The following is a 15,428-nucleotide window of genomic DNA, read 5'->3' on the forward strand; positions in this document are numbered from 1 at the left end:
CATGACCCCTTGCCATTCCATGACTGTAAGCTGCAGTCTTTCCCAAAGGCTTTAAAATCGGACATCTGTAAACACAAGAGCTTAAGAGAGTAGCAAATAAGGATTCCCCTGGCTTGTTTTCTTGTTTAGAATATCTCTATCTTGGCCAAGGTACCTCTAGGATGTGCTATGGGTGTCGCTCTGTCTCTTGTTGTCCACCTGTACAAAAACTTTCTCTAGTTACTACACTATTGTGCATAAATGGGCTACCCAACCATAGCGATTTCTTCACACAATAGATATTGTAAAGAATACCCAGGATGCAAGGGGATTGGAGTAGGTTTTACTTAATGAGAAGCTCAGCCTGAGTTGGAGTGGCAGATATGAGCGTGATTCAGCTTGATCACTTTCACCAGATATGTCAAGGGTTTTGGTCTGAGGTTCCGTTATGGGCTTTTAAAGAACATTCTTCATAAAATATTCCGTTCTTCAGTTAGATTGCTGGTGAAAAGAAGATATTTACCTTCAATGGAGCTTGAGAAATTTGAGGCCTTAAGTACTTCCACTTTGTGGATCCAAAGTTGATCATGATATTTGGGAAATTAGTAAAATTGCTCTGCAAAGATAGAGTGGACCCTTGTTTAATGCAAACCCTCAGCTTTGAGCAGGATTTTGATCCCAGGTGGTGGGGGTGGTCACTATTTAGCGCAAGAAGTACAGGCCAAGAAAGTGATATGCCTTTTTCAACATTGCCTCCTCTTCTGTTTCAGAACAAAGATTTGCCACAGAGAAATACAGTCCAGTCTAGGGAGCTAGAAATCTGGTACTAGTGTCTTGCACATTGAAGCATGACAAGGAAGGACTTCAACTTCTGACTGGGTCGTGAACCAAATCCATTCACCTGACTCCAAGCAGGGTGAGCATCCCTGGGGTTCCTGGGGTCAGCACTGGGCAGAGGAGTTTGAGGGGAAGCAGGAGGGATCTGAGCTTTCTGGGGTCTGAACCCAGGAAACACCAGTGTACAAGAACCCAGGCTGCCCCATTGGTCGGGGTCCGAGCAATTTGCGCATCTCCCGGAATGATAGAATTTGCTGATAATGTAACCATGTATAATTGTATTAGAACTTAAATTGTGAGCACTCCAATTTGCAAAAGGCGGGTGGCATAGTGGTTACAGATTGGACTGCTAACTGCAAGGTCAGCAGTTCAGAATTACAAGTCACCCCTGAGGAGAAAAACAAGGTTTCCAATCTTGGTAAGAGTTATAGTCTCCGAAATCCACAAGGGGCCATTCCACCTCCCTTTAAAGGGTCACTGTAACCAGAATCCACTCTGTGGCACTGAGTTGGGTTTAAGGTTTGCATTGCTGATGACAGTGACAACTCTGTCCATTTGCTGCCTCCCCAGTTTGATTAAGCCTCCATTGAATTCCTTTTGATAATTAGCCAAGAATGTAGATCATCTTACCCTTGCGGAAAATGCCTTACAAAATAGATTGCCTGCACTCCTCTCCATCCATCCCCCTCCAAGGGCCTGCCTAGATGTATCCTTGATGGAGCTCACCTAAGCGAGGACAGCACAGGGGCCATTGTTATGAGTCTGGCCTTGATTGCCTCAGTTTGAAGGCCCTGGACCAATCTTTTAAGTCTTTCTATCTAATAATGTGCATGTCCCAATTATGGTCCCATTCCTGCTGCTGCAGTCCCACCTGTATCTGATGTATTGCTTTGCCACCAATCATGATCTGTGACATGGCCTTTTGTTCTGTGTCCTATTTATCTAGGGTCCCGACTCTGAATCCTCAGTTGCATTTGAACTGCTAATGGCCTCCCTTATCCATATGATGTGTGTGCGTATCTTTTGTTGTCTCTTAAAGTTCAATAAATGCTCTCCTCAAATTATGTTTGACAAAGAAGTCACTTTTCCACCCTAACACACAATTTAGCATCATCAGTGCCTCAAGGTACAGTTCTCTGGGACAGCATCTTGACAGCCGTACCTGCAGGTGAGGTCAGGCCCTACAACCCCCTGGCTTCTGTCCTAAATGTACAAAAATTACAAAGTTCTCTTAGTTCTGCGGATAAATTCTCTCTCTGCACCTTAGCCTTGTACCAGACACACTTAGCTCTATGTGGGTTGGCAAATCTAGTTCCCCAGATAAGAACTCAAATGTACCCCTATTTCACCTCTAACCTCCTGCCCAAAGGCACTTAGCTCTCTTGTTCTGTGGTCTGGGAATGCCACTGCTCTGTCTCAGGCTCTTGGTTCTGCTGCCACCATGTCTCTGTTGCTGCTTCTTCCCTTCATGTCCACTCTTGTGTCACAGCTGCCTGTCTGCTGGATTGAAGAATTTCTGTGAAAGAATCTGGGATCTAAAGGCCCCTACTCCTGGTTCTTTTTTTTTTTAAGTCATTTTATTAGGGACTCATACAACTCCTAATACAATCCATACATATATCAATTGTGTAAAGCACATTTTTACATTCGTTGCCCTCATCATTCTCAAAACATTTGCTCTCCACCCAAGCCCCTGGCTTCAGGTCCTCAATTTTTCTTCTCCCTCCTCACTCCCTCCTCCCTCATGAACCCTTGATAATTTATAAATTGTTATTTTGTCATATATTTCTGTGTCCCATTTTTCTGTTGTATGTCCCCCAGGGAGGAGGTCACATGTAGATTCTTGAAATAGGTTCCACTTTTCCAACCCAACCTCACTGTGCCCTTCAAATATCACCACTCACACCACCAGTCCTGAGGGGATTATCTGCCATGGCTTCCCTGCATTTTCAGTTCCCATCTGCACCAGTGTACATCCCCTGGTCTAGTCAGACCTGCAAATCAGGATTCAGACCATGACAGTTGGAGGGGGGGAGGAAGCACCCAGAAACTTGATCAAAGTTGTATTTTTCATCGTTGCTACATCACACCCTGACTGTTTCATCGCCTCCCCAAGACCCTTCTGTAAGGGAATGTCCAGTGGCCTACAAATGGGCTTTGGGTCTCCACTCCACACTCCCCCGCTCATTCACTATGGTAAGATTTTTTGTTCTGATGATGCCTGATACCTGATCCCTTGATACCTTGTGATTGCACAGGCTGGTATGCTTCTTCCATGTGGGCTTTGTTGCTTCTGAGCTAGATGGCCGCTTTTTTACCTTCAAGCCATTAAGATCCCAGATGCTATATCTTTTGATAGCTGAGCACCATCAACTTTCTTCACCACATTTGCTTATGCACAAATCTGTCTTCAGTGATCATATTATCGAGATGAGCGTGCAATGTAATGACTCTTCTCCATCTATCTTGATTGATAATTTGGCTTGGTAGCGTATTCTTGGGTTTGCATTGTTTTCCTTCAATTTTTTGAAAATGTTACTCCACTCTCTCTTCTTCATAGTTTCTGCTGATAGGTCTGATCATATTCTTATTTGGGAACCTTTATATATGATTGCTTGTTTTCCCCTAGCTGCTCTCATGATTTTCTCCTTTTCCTCAAAGTTGGATAATTTAACTATTATGTGCCTTGATGACTTCTTCTTGGGATCCAGTCTTGCTGGGATTCTTTCAGCTTCCTGAATGGTTGCCTTGTTTTAATTCACTAAGCTGGGGAAGCTTTCCTCCAAGAATTCTCTCACTACTGTTGCAGATGACTTCTTTGTTGTGTCTTCCTCCAGTAAGCCAATAATTCTAATGATGTACCGCTTCATAGCATCAGACTTAGTTCTTAAGTTTTCTTCAGCTTCTCTGATGATCTTATTAGATTTTTGTTCTCGTTTGTTGAAGTCTGCTTGGCTGTCCTCCAAGTCACTGATGCGGGCCTCTGATTCTTCCAGTTGCTTGTCGAGGTCCATGAGTGTGCTACTGGTTTTTGTTATCTCCTCCCTAAGCTCCTGTATTTCTCTTTGATTTATGGTTTTTACCTTTTCTATCATTTCATCATTTTTCTGTATTGTTTCCCTCATATCCCCTGACTCCAAGTAACATTCTGAAAATTTCTTTCTGTGGCAGCTCAATGTCTGCTTCCTCTATGCATGCATTATGTTCAGGACATCTTCTGGCTTTGCCTTTTGTTCCTCTCCTTTTTTTTGTTGAGGTTTTTGGGGCTGATGGCTGCTTGTGTTGCGTTGTTTTAGATGAGCCAGGTGCCATTTTCCAGGGAGTCGAAGAGCACTGGCTCTCTCTGGGAGACTTTGAACTGCCTATAGCTTATTTCACTATGGAATTAACCTACCACTTTGTCCTCCTGTGGCTTCCCTCTCGGGGGAGTGACCCAGAAGGGTTGCCTGCTTTGGTGTTGCAGAGGTTGGGCAGAGGCTCCTGCAGTAACTTTTGTTGAGGAGTGTTGGCCGAGCTGCCTTATGCCCCACAGGCACAAAGGCTGGAAGGAGTTTCCCCAGTCAGAAGTTGAGCAGAGTATCCCCTGTTGGGGGCCAGCAGGGATTTTTCCAGCCTGCTAACTACACAGGGTGGAGCTCACCTAGCTGCGTGTGGCTCAGGTGTAAATGCCCTAAGTTAAGGGAGTGGTCTGGAGGTTAGCAGTAGAGTGTGAGAGACCAAGAAAGAGGAAAAGAGGAGAAAAAAAAGTTAAAAAGCAAGCCAAATGTGCCCATGAGGGGCGGGGGAGGGGGAATATAGTGAAGAGATGGATAGAAAGCAACAATGTAGCTGAGCCCTTATCCAGGCCAGAGGAGCTGCAAGGGTTTAATCCTTGTTCGGAGGTGGTAGCAGCAAGCTGTGGCTGTGTTGAGAAAAGGCTGCTGCACAGCCCTCCAAGACTGATAGGGTGACAGAGAGGAGATGCAAAGGTCTAGTGCCTGCCCCAAGGCAGGTGGTGGCAAACTGTGGCTGTGTTGAGACCAAGCAGCCCTACAGGCTCCAAATGGTCCTGGCTCTGGCAGAGACAGTGGCGGGGCAAAGGTCAAGCCCCAGCCGGCCTCCACTGAAGTAAACCAAAAGCCCCCAGCCCCTCAAAACCCCATGGGTCTGTGCCTACTTGTCTTTATGATGATGCTCCTCCTGCATTCCAGCAGTGTTCAGTTATCTCTAAGTAACTCTCCTAGCTTGAATTCTGTGGAGTTCCTCTGGTGTTTGTTACTCCTTCGCCATCTTGCCGGAAGTCCCCCTGGTTCTTCTTTTTTGTTGGTAGTGAGATCCCAATTTCTGTCTCTGAAATAACTCAATTAGTTGTAACATGAATTCCAAAGTAACTAATCTGTAGGTTAGGTTTCAGACAGTTTATTTACATAACCACAAGGCACAACGGTACCAATGTATTGTTGGCCAAGCTGCCCGATTGTCTTATATGACAGCCCCAGTGGGTTTCCAAGACTGTAACTTTATAACGGAGTAAAAAGCCATGTCACTCATGCTTTCGAGGAGAAATTGGTGGTTTCCAATTGCTGACCTTGCAATTAGCAGCCTGACAGTAACCACTATGAGGGACAACTTTTCCTCGTTCACATTGGCAGGCGACAAACCCAGGTAAATAATTTGGAGGAAGTTAAGGGGGCATAGCTAGACTGTGTACTTGTATAGACCACCTGTCTGACTCAGTGATTCTCAACCTTCCTAATGCTGCGACCCTTTAATGCAGTTCCTCATGTTGTGGTGAAGTTCCAACCATAAAACTACTTTTGTTGCTACTTCATGACAGTAAGTTTACTACTGTTATGAATCAGGCAACCCCTGTGAAAGGGTCCTTCAACCCCCAAAAGGGTCTCAACCCATAGGTGGAGAACCACTGATCTAACTGCATTAGGTACTACAAATAATGGTATATTAAAAACATTATCTATATTGGGATTCAAAAGTGCACTCATTATTGGGGGATATATACTTCTTCATTTACATTTATATGTAATTTATATATGTATAGATATAAATTTCAATCTAATAAATGTCATATAAATGTTTATTATGGAGCCTTGTTTTTGACATGCGTTAAGTGTTGGACTTCTATCCTCAAGGTCAGAGGTACACACCCATTAGCATCCTGTCATGGCTTTAGAATCTTGGAAGCTCTGTACAGCAGTTCTCCTGTGTCCTATCTGCAGCTTATATGTCTAACTCTACTTGATGGTGAGTTTAAAAGTGTTTCTAAAGTTATTTTACAATTTATAGTTCTCCTATAAAATAATCTTTAGTTTATAATAGCTCTTTATATATCCCATGTAAAATGTTTCCAGATGCTTTAATTAACATAATCATCTTAAAGGTTCATTGATTTGTCATTCTCTTTGAGAGTCACACAGTAAGGAATTGGTAGTTTGTATGCTGTGGGGTAGGGATCCAACTCTTTGTTTATTTTTTTATATTTATATTTGATTGCCCAATCTCTATTTGTTATAAAATAATCTTTTATTCACATGTGTGAACATTATGAGTTTTAGATTTTATTGCTCATGGTATAAGCATGTTTCCCATTACTCAATAAGGGCACCGTTAACAGTATTGGGGACTTTGGGTGTTTAGAAGAAGGAAAGAACAGTAACAGCACCTGGACCTATTGGTTATGTGTTACACTGTATTCTCCCATCAGCCTGCCGATGGTGCATCACCAGCAGCTTAGAGGAAGGAGGAAGAGTGCCTTGTATTATTACTTTTGGGATTTCCTCACGAGAGATTGAAATTTGTGAGCATCATTAGAGCTGATCCAGATAAGACAGAGCATCCCAGTTGCCTGTAGTGTCCTAAGGACCAAAGAAAATGGCCAAGGCTCAGGTGCTTCTGATGTGTTTTATCCTTTTCTGTATTTTCTACTGGAATTGTAGGAGCCTGTATAATACTGATTCAGTTCATTGGAAAAGCAGAAATTTGAAATAGTAGAACTTAGAGCTAAACTTTTACTCTGATTTCAACATTTGGCTGGAGAAGATTAGGAATATATTGATCATAGGATTAACAATAAACTATTGACATTGAATATAATATAGCACTGAGGATTCTTTGGATAACATTATCTTCCAGCTCATAATTTATTATTCTATGGCCAGCATATCTTTCAAATTATATGCTATACATGGTTTTTAAGGAGAAATAAAATCACTTCTTTAGGAGAGTTCAGTAGTCCATGGGATTTTTGTTTGAGTAACTTTCTTTAAAGCTTATTTCTGAAGGTGATATGTTAAATACTCTCCCACACAGCAGCATTCTCATCAATGCATCTAAAATGGGTCTTGTTGCATTAGTGGTTTAAAAATGAGACAGCATCTCACCTCCTCTAACTAGAGATGCAGGAGAGAGAATTAACTGTCAACATCAGCTCTGATTCATATGAGGCAGAGCTTAGACAGACCTGTACCCTCCAATGGTTTTCCAGTCTGACACCAGTATCTTTGCCACACTCCTCTCCTACTCAGCTTATTCTTTTTTTTTTTTTTTTTGCTGTGGCCATGGACTAATTACAGTCCAGAGTCACAGGTACAAGTTTTACTCAGGAACAGAGTATAATTTGGTATCAGAATTAGTAGGCTACACATTGACTTTCATATTAAAGAACCATGTAGGCACATTTGCTCTTCTTCAGGGAAGGCCTGTTTTCCCTGTCCCCTATCAGACATTTTTCCTTCTAAAGATAGGCTCATTTCTTAGTTCCATCTTTATATGGTCCTCTCAACTACTTTTGGATATCCTCTTCTTGATCTTGCCTGCCTGTCCCACTTTCTTGGCTGAAAAGCCCTTTCTGGACCTGACACCATTGGCTCTGTCACTCTGTCCCTTCTGCCCTGGTCATTGTCTCCATTAGTGCAGCTCTTGACCCATGAATAGTACAGTTCATTTTGCAGGAGCAGCAGTAGACCCATCCCTATGTGGTAGAGGTTCAAGATGGTCCATGATTTGCTCAGCAACATCTCACAAAACTCAAAAGTCATCAAGTAAATAAATCACTCTTCAAGATGTGGAAGCTGGTGAGTTCCAGATCTATATAAAGGTCAGGAATCAGTCTGTAGGTTTTTCCTCATTGATTTGTTTATAAACGCTGATGAACCAGATCATCAGGTCAGACCACAGTCCACTGCCTCACAAAGAGAAGTTGTTGAATCTCGTCAGCTAATAGGTTGCAGGGGCTGAGGAACCCAAATTGGAAGGTCAGACAGCAAGCTAATGGCTCATAGAGTGGAGGAAGCTCTCAAGTCAGGTCACACAGGCAGCTCATAGTTGCCATTCAAGGAAATGCCACATTAATTTTTTGGAAGCTGCAAATCCCTAATCCATGGGTTCATTCTGAACTGTGTGGCTGCAGGGGCTAATAAACCCAAATCAACAGCTCAGATGACAGGATAATGCCTCACTGTCTCCTCTCAAACCATGCCTGCAGGCAGTTCTCTCTCTCCCTCTTAATATGTTGGCTTCTTGGGCCAACCCAGCATCTTCCCTGCCTAGGCAAGATTAGAAAGGCTCCAGAGATCCACCCAGCAGAATTAGGCTGGGGGCGCCTTGGAGAGCATGTGGTGAAAGATGGCAAGTTCAAGAGGACCTTGCAATTAAAGTTAAGATAATTCACTCCAAAGGTGGCTGAGGAGAATTTGTCCTAAGGTTGTCAAGAGGAGCTTGTCCTAAGGTGGCCTTTAAGAGCTTAGAAAGTTGTTCTGCACTCAGTAAGGGAGATAATGTCTATGAACATTCTGATCTTGGTTCTGACTTATAGCTTCTTGTTCCTGATCCCGAGTTGTACCTTGTTCATTAATAGACCACTTTGATCTATTGAGTGTTGTGTGACCACAGCAACAGATTATCAAACCCAGAAGTGAGACAGAGTGGTGTGGAAGGATTGACTTGTTTTAGAGTTGACAAAAAGTGTTGGAGAGTTGAGGTATGTTTGACCTCCCCCATCTGCACTGTTCCCAGTACTTATTGCCACTGAAGGTACCGAGCCTCTAATAATGGTGATGCTGGTAGAAATCCTAATGCCATTTAATAACAAATAGGTCTTTATCTACCTTGTGTGATTATAAAGCTGAGCTATTTCTAGAACATTCAGATAATGTCACTGGAACTCAAAATTCTAATGTTAAGAGTGGGTGCATTATTTTCAGGCACTGGGGTCCCCAACACTCCAAAAGTGATCCTCAGGAGTGACATTGCAATTGTGAGAATATTAAAAGACAGAGAGCAGACAGCTGGACACAGGGGCTCTCTTCCCATGTCAGGCCTGAGAGAGTGAATATATTTTCCAGTGGGTATATATAATGGAGCTTACAGGTCTTTCCATAAGGCGTTCGTGTCATGCAGTTAGCATGTACATAGTTAATGGGTCATATCATAAGCGGGTAAAATTCTAAACAAGCAAGATGCTGAGTTACCATCTTGACCTAGTGTTAGTTGACTTCAAACTGGCCCTGTGCCCTCCCCAGGTGTTTGCTACATTTATGTTGGGCTGGCTCTAGAACCTGATTGCTCAGATATACAGATAACCTTCAGGCATAGTGAAGTAGCCAGGTACAGAAATGATTCCTCTACTATGGGAGCTCCTTTAAGCCTGCTCCTTAATGTGGAGCTAGCTATTGTGGGGGCACTGTATTTGACCTGGAGAATGTATTTGAAAACATTTATTTCTCAGAACACTGGAGATCTTTCTAAAATTAGGGCTAGTTTTCTCGGCTGATGGTCGTGAATGTAGAAATAAGGTAAAATATTTTTGTACCAAGTCCTCAGTTAATGACGCATTATGGAATGAACTACCACAATAGTTTTTATTATTGTTTTCCTTTTTTTACTGTAAGATATATTTTTTTAAAATCTTCAAATGGAAAATACTTCATTAAGTAGACCCCTCTTACTACAGGAACCACTGACATTCAACGATGTGGCTGTAAAGTTCACCCGGAAGGAATTGTAGCTCCTGAACTCTGCTCAGAAAACCCTATATCAGGATGTGATGTTGGAGAACTATCACAACCTGGTTTCCATTGGTGAGGAGAATTCTCAAGTCATTGACCTCGTCACTGGCTTTTCCTGTCTTATATGTTAAAAACTTTGCGGTGTTTGTGGTATTCTCAAAGAGGTAGATTCTCATTGCATTTTCTCATCCTAGGTTAGTGGGTTAGGTCTTCTACCCCTGAAAGAATGCTATTTACTTTGTTCCTTTGAACATTATTTTTCTAGAAATACAAAACTGCAGTCTTTACACACTTTACGTTAATTTTGGTGTGTCCAAGATTCTGTAATTTCCCTTAAACAGGTTATCTAATTGTCACCCCAGAAGCTTTCTCTCAATTGGAACAAGAGAACTGTGTTTGGTATTAGAAGCAAACTATAGTGGAATTTTCTCAGATGCATGGTCAAAACACCTTAAGGGGAATTGGCTGGGGTAGTTGATTGAACAGGGAGAAGGCCTCATATCTATGAAAGGTGTCAGAAAATGCATAAAAGTGTGTGCTACTTTGTATGTGAGAGTTCACTTGTCCAAGATGTTGAGGGAAGTACACCTGTAGCTCTTATGAGATTAGATTTCCATTTTCTTGTTTTACACTAAGTGTGTTTGCTTCCATAATTTTCTTTAACATTCTGAAATTTTCCCTTCTTTTATGTTTCCACTTTACTATGAAAATCTGTCTTGCACACTTCTCTCCAAACAGAGAACTCTGAATTAGTAACTGTCCTCTGAATACAGCACATTCCTCCCCTACTGAGTAAGAATGGATATCCATTTGCAGTATGCAGCACCATCTTGCATCTTGAGCTCCCACCATAAACGGGTCTCCTTTGTGCTTCCTTAGCTTCCCCCCTTGGAGTTTCTCTAAAGATTTGGTGTCCATATTCTCATTTGGTGTCCTGTTCCTTTAAAGTTTTCTTCATGCAGGTGATGTCAGTTCTTTCTGTTTTCTTAGAGAGATGGTCAATTTGCCTTCTCTGTTGGAATTCTTTAACAGACATATTTCCCCATATTTTACTCCTTTTGGTGAAATATATTTATGACTTCTGTTGTTTCCGGGTATCTAAAATCATCTTCCTAGCAAGAAAATTATCAGCTTAAAGTATACTTTAGCACTGTACCTTACATTTTTTTCTACCTGTAAGATTTTTTTAAGTTGTCTGTTCCTCCAATAATTTTTGTAAGTGGAAAGGGCATGTTTTTTTTAAATTAAGCAATGTCTGCTATATATTTCTTACTATGTAGTGTCCCTTCCTTAGGCCCACCCCTTCTTAACAGGTCCAATACACGAAAGATGACTGTTGCTGCTTCTAAAGAACATTTTTGCAGTATATTCCAATAGGTTTTATTGCTGTTATTCAAACAATGCATAGTACATTCAATATTGCTCTCTTTTCTTTTCTGTCTCTTGAGTAGCCTTTTGGTTTCCATGTGTAAGTTGCCTTTCATGTCATCCCACATCTCATCTGGTCTCTGTCATTAGTCTTCAGTCAGACTTTTATTCCTCATGTTTATTCTTTACATAGTCTCTAAGCTGTGCTCTAGCTACTTTGGCTAGCTTCTACTTGGATTTGAGCAATTTATGATCTGTTCCACAGTTAACCCCTGGGCGTGTTTTGACTTATAAGCTTCTCCACCATTTCTTTCTGTAGATGTGGTTGATTTGATTTTCATTTGTTCCATTCCGGAAAATCCATATGTGTAGTTTCCATTTCTGGTGTTTAATAAGGAATTTGCTATGAATTCATCATTAGTCTCAAAATGTTATCAGTGAACCTGTGTGTCATTTCTGTTACTAAGGTCACATTTTCCAACTACTGCTACTTTCCCCAAATTTTACACTTATCAGTGTGTATGATTGTTTGGTTGATCAATGTCAGGCTGAAAAATTCATGTGAAAATTTCAATATATATTTTAAAATATTTTATTGGGAGCTCTTATAGATATCATAACTTCCCATAGTTCAATTACATGGAGCAGTCCTGTACAATAGCTACCACAGTTTGAAAACTTTTTCTTCTTTAATTCCTTGATATCAGCTCTCCTTTATCCCTTCTCCCCTCAATTTCATTATTGTGGTGGTAAACAGAACCTGGATGAAAGTGTGAGCAGCAGCCTTATATCTGTACTCCTGACCACAGGGCTTGGAAGACCAGTTCTAGTGCTGGAAGAAAACCCCCACAAGTCCCAAAGCTAGAACTGCTAATGAGCAATCTCCAGACAGAGATTTCCCCCCAACTGCCCTCCAGGAAGATGTTAGTATACAGCTGCTACAGGTGCCTGACTTCTTGCTTCTCAGCTGAAAGATGCCTAGCTTTGAAAGCAATCAGGTTCCCTTTGTTGCTGTCACTTAAGGAATCAATTATCTCTTTCTCTCTTAAATGCCCACTGGATGGGTCCTAAAGGACTGGTGTGTAATTGAAGGGCAGAAATAAAAAGGCTTTGCATTCTTTCACCAATTTATATAATCTCAGGGCATGCAGCTCCCCCGCCTCCCACACAAACACAGGCAGACACCTAGCTACCTAACAAGGTAGGCAGGATCTTTAGCCTCGGGATCCCTGAAATAATTGGATGAGCAACTTAAGACCAGTGCTGAGGGTAGGTGGAGTGGAGTAATTGTCTCCTGAGCGGGGAGAACAATAACAACAACATGTCTGCTCTTGTCGTTAAAGCTGCTGGCAGATAGTAATTAGCCATGCGCTTGTATGAGGTATCATTAAGGTGGCACTACAATGAAAGGATAGTGTGGCGATGATATTTAACTAAGAGTATGTGACTGGGACTCTTCTCCAACTTTGTGAATGCTTCTATGTTTGCTTTAATTGGTGCACAAAACTGAATAACACTTGTACTAACTGGTCTTGCTTGCAGGCATATGAATATTAGCCTACCACTGACAAAATTATACATCAGGGAAGATATTGCAGTGTGCTTTTGGATAATGAATATGATGCCAATCTTCTTGAATTTGTCGATCTCAGCCTTATAAACCACTTGATTATCTAATTAAAAATAGCCAGTACCAGTCTATTAAAGTTGAATAATGCATACACTATCAATTTTTACCATTCCATTTTGTTTTGACAACTTGCAATTTTTCATGACAATATTGCATGTATGCCATTTTCCATTTACTAGAGGATATTAGCAGCTATTTTTTCTCATTTTCAGTCATGCCATGTCAAGCACTGAAGGTCCCCAAAGCTTTTCCTCCATCTACATCATTATGGTTGACTGTACTTTGAGGATTTAGTACTTGTTCAGTGTTATTTCATTGCCATTAAACCTGAGGGGTTCATGTTCCAGAAGTCGATCACCAGATCTTCCTCCCAGTCCCTATTTCTGGAGAATCCACTAAGACCTGTGCACCATGGGTGGTCCTGCTTGTATTTGAAACACTGGGTGGCAGTGCTTCTGGCATCACAGCAACCTGCACGCCACCACAGGACAGCACTGTAAGAGGAGTGCTGTGAGCTAAAATACAGGCTCCACAAACATAAGGAATGTGTTTCTGTACCATAATCCCTTTCATATATACCTGTAAAAATGGTTTTCTCCCAAGTAGAATATTCGCCATGTTTCGCATTCCCAACTTTATCTAGCACTTAGTTGTCTTTCAGTAAAGATTGATTAAATGAATACATTTAACCTCTACCAAATGGAATTAGCAAGTCATATCACTCCTGTGGTCTATTGGTCTCATGTCTTCCTTCTGTTATGTTTGTTGTATGTATTCATGTACCTCTTTAAGCAAATATCAAACCTGTGTCCATTTATCACTTTCATATCCAACCTGATTTCTATAGTAACTATTTTTACCATTTGAATTGTTTACATGATTGTATTTCGTCCAATGGGCAATAAACATTAAGCATAGTGTTTTATTTATAGTCATAAAAGAGGGTTGTCACTAAAGATCTACTTTATATCAATGTGTATTTTATGGGGTCCATTGAAAACCAAGATATTTAAAAGAGTCAATGTTGTGTTCTTTTATAGAAATCCAGAAAGATGATGATCATTTGCTTGAGCACTTGCAGTGTGAAAGATGCATTGACAGAATGGAATGGTGCTACAAATGTAATACATATTCTCAGCATAAAAATAATTTTCCTCCAAAGGAAACTTATGAGATGTTTGGATTACATGAAAAAAATGTAAAATCAGATTTAATCATTCTGGAATTAAATCAGAACAGAAGCAACAAAATACAGAAGATGAGAAAACTTTTCTCCACAGTGAACAAGAGCAATTTAATACTGAAATGAAATTCCCTGAGTGTGAACCACCCAGGTTCATGAAGTCACAGTGCATTCAGCATCAGGAGTCTGATGAAATTGAGAAACTACACACAGGCGATAAATGTGGAACAACCTTCATTGAAGACTCTGTGTTCTATGAACACCAGATTATTGGTATACTAGATAAGACCTACGAATGCAGTCAGTGTGGGCAAATATTCAAGAAAATGTTCAAACTCAATGAACATTATCAAAAAAGTCATGAAGGACAAAAGCTAGGAAAATGCTTGCAATGTGGGAAAAATTTTCACAGTGTATCATACCTCAAGGGACATCAGGAACCTCATGTGGCAGGAATGTCCTATGTATGCAGTGAATGTGGGAAAGGCTTCACTAGGAAGAGTGATCTCACTGCTCATCAGCAAACTCATACTGGAGAGAAACCCCACATATGTGGTGAATATGGAAAAGCCTTTATCAGGAAGACTCTTCTCACTGTTCATCAGCGAACTCATACTGGAGAGAAACCCCATGTATGTGGTGAATATGGCAAAGGCTTTAGCCAGAAGAGTAAATTTACTGTTTATCAGCGAACTCATACTGGTGAGAAATCCTATGTATGTGGTCAATGTGGAAAAACCTTTCTCACGAAGAATGTTCTCACCGTTCATCAGTGAACCCATACTGGAGAGAAACCCCATGTATGTGGTGAATGTGGAAAAGCCTTTATTCGGAAGCATGCTCTCACTGTTCATCAGCGAACTCATACTGGAGAGAAACCCCATGTGTGTAGTCAATGTGGAAAAGCTTTTATCAGAAAGAGTAAAGTTACTGTTCATCAGCGAACTCATACTGGAGAAAACCCCCATGTATGTGGTGAATGTGGAAAAGGCTTTATCCAGAAGACTGCTCTCACTATTAATCAGCAAACTCATAGTGGAGAGAAACCACATAAATGTAGTGAATGTGGCAAAAGCTTCATTCGTAAAGGAAATCTCAAAACTCATATAAAAATTCACAGGAGTAAAACCCTATATATGTGGCAAAGGCCTTATCCAGAAGATTTCTCTCACTGTTCATCAGCTAATTCACACTCGGGAGAAACCCCATGTATGTCATGAATGTGGAAAAGCCTTTATCTGGATGGCTTCTCTTACTGTTCATCAGTGAACTCATACTGGAGAGAAACCCCATATATGTGATGAATGTGGAAAAGCTTTCAGCCAGACACAATGCCTTACAGCACATCAGAGATTTGACAAAAGGAAAAAAGCCCTTTGCATGAATTAAATGTGGAACATCTTATATGTGGACATCAGATCTCGTTAAT

At 41.1% G+C, this 15,428-nt stretch overlaps 1 long non-coding RNA gene across 2 annotated transcripts in view; it reads left to right on the forward strand.

Moving 5' to 3' along the window:
* LOC142436645 (uncharacterized) overlaps window positions 1-14,946 on the forward strand; it is a 65,436-nt gene extending 50,490 nt beyond the window's left edge. For both annotated transcript variants that reach the window (XR_012782055.1, XR_012782054.1), the window contains exons 3-6: window positions 750-895; window positions 5,946-6,057; window positions 9,764-9,890; window positions 13,857-14,946. This is a non-coding gene — a long non-coding RNA (uncharacterized LOC142436645). The remainder of the gene's footprint in view (window positions 1-749; window positions 896-5,945; window positions 6,058-9,763; window positions 9,891-13,856) is intronic.
* The last annotated feature ends 482 nt before the right edge of the window (window positions 14,947-15,428 follow it).

The sequence above is a fragment of the Tenrec ecaudatus genome, unplaced genomic scaffold, assembly GCF_050624435.1.
Source record: "Tenrec ecaudatus isolate mTenEca1 unplaced genomic scaffold, mTenEca1.hap1 Scaffold_527, whole genome shotgun sequence".
Taxonomy (NCBI): domain Eukaryota; kingdom Metazoa; phylum Chordata; class Mammalia; order Afrosoricida; family Tenrecidae; genus Tenrec; species Tenrec ecaudatus.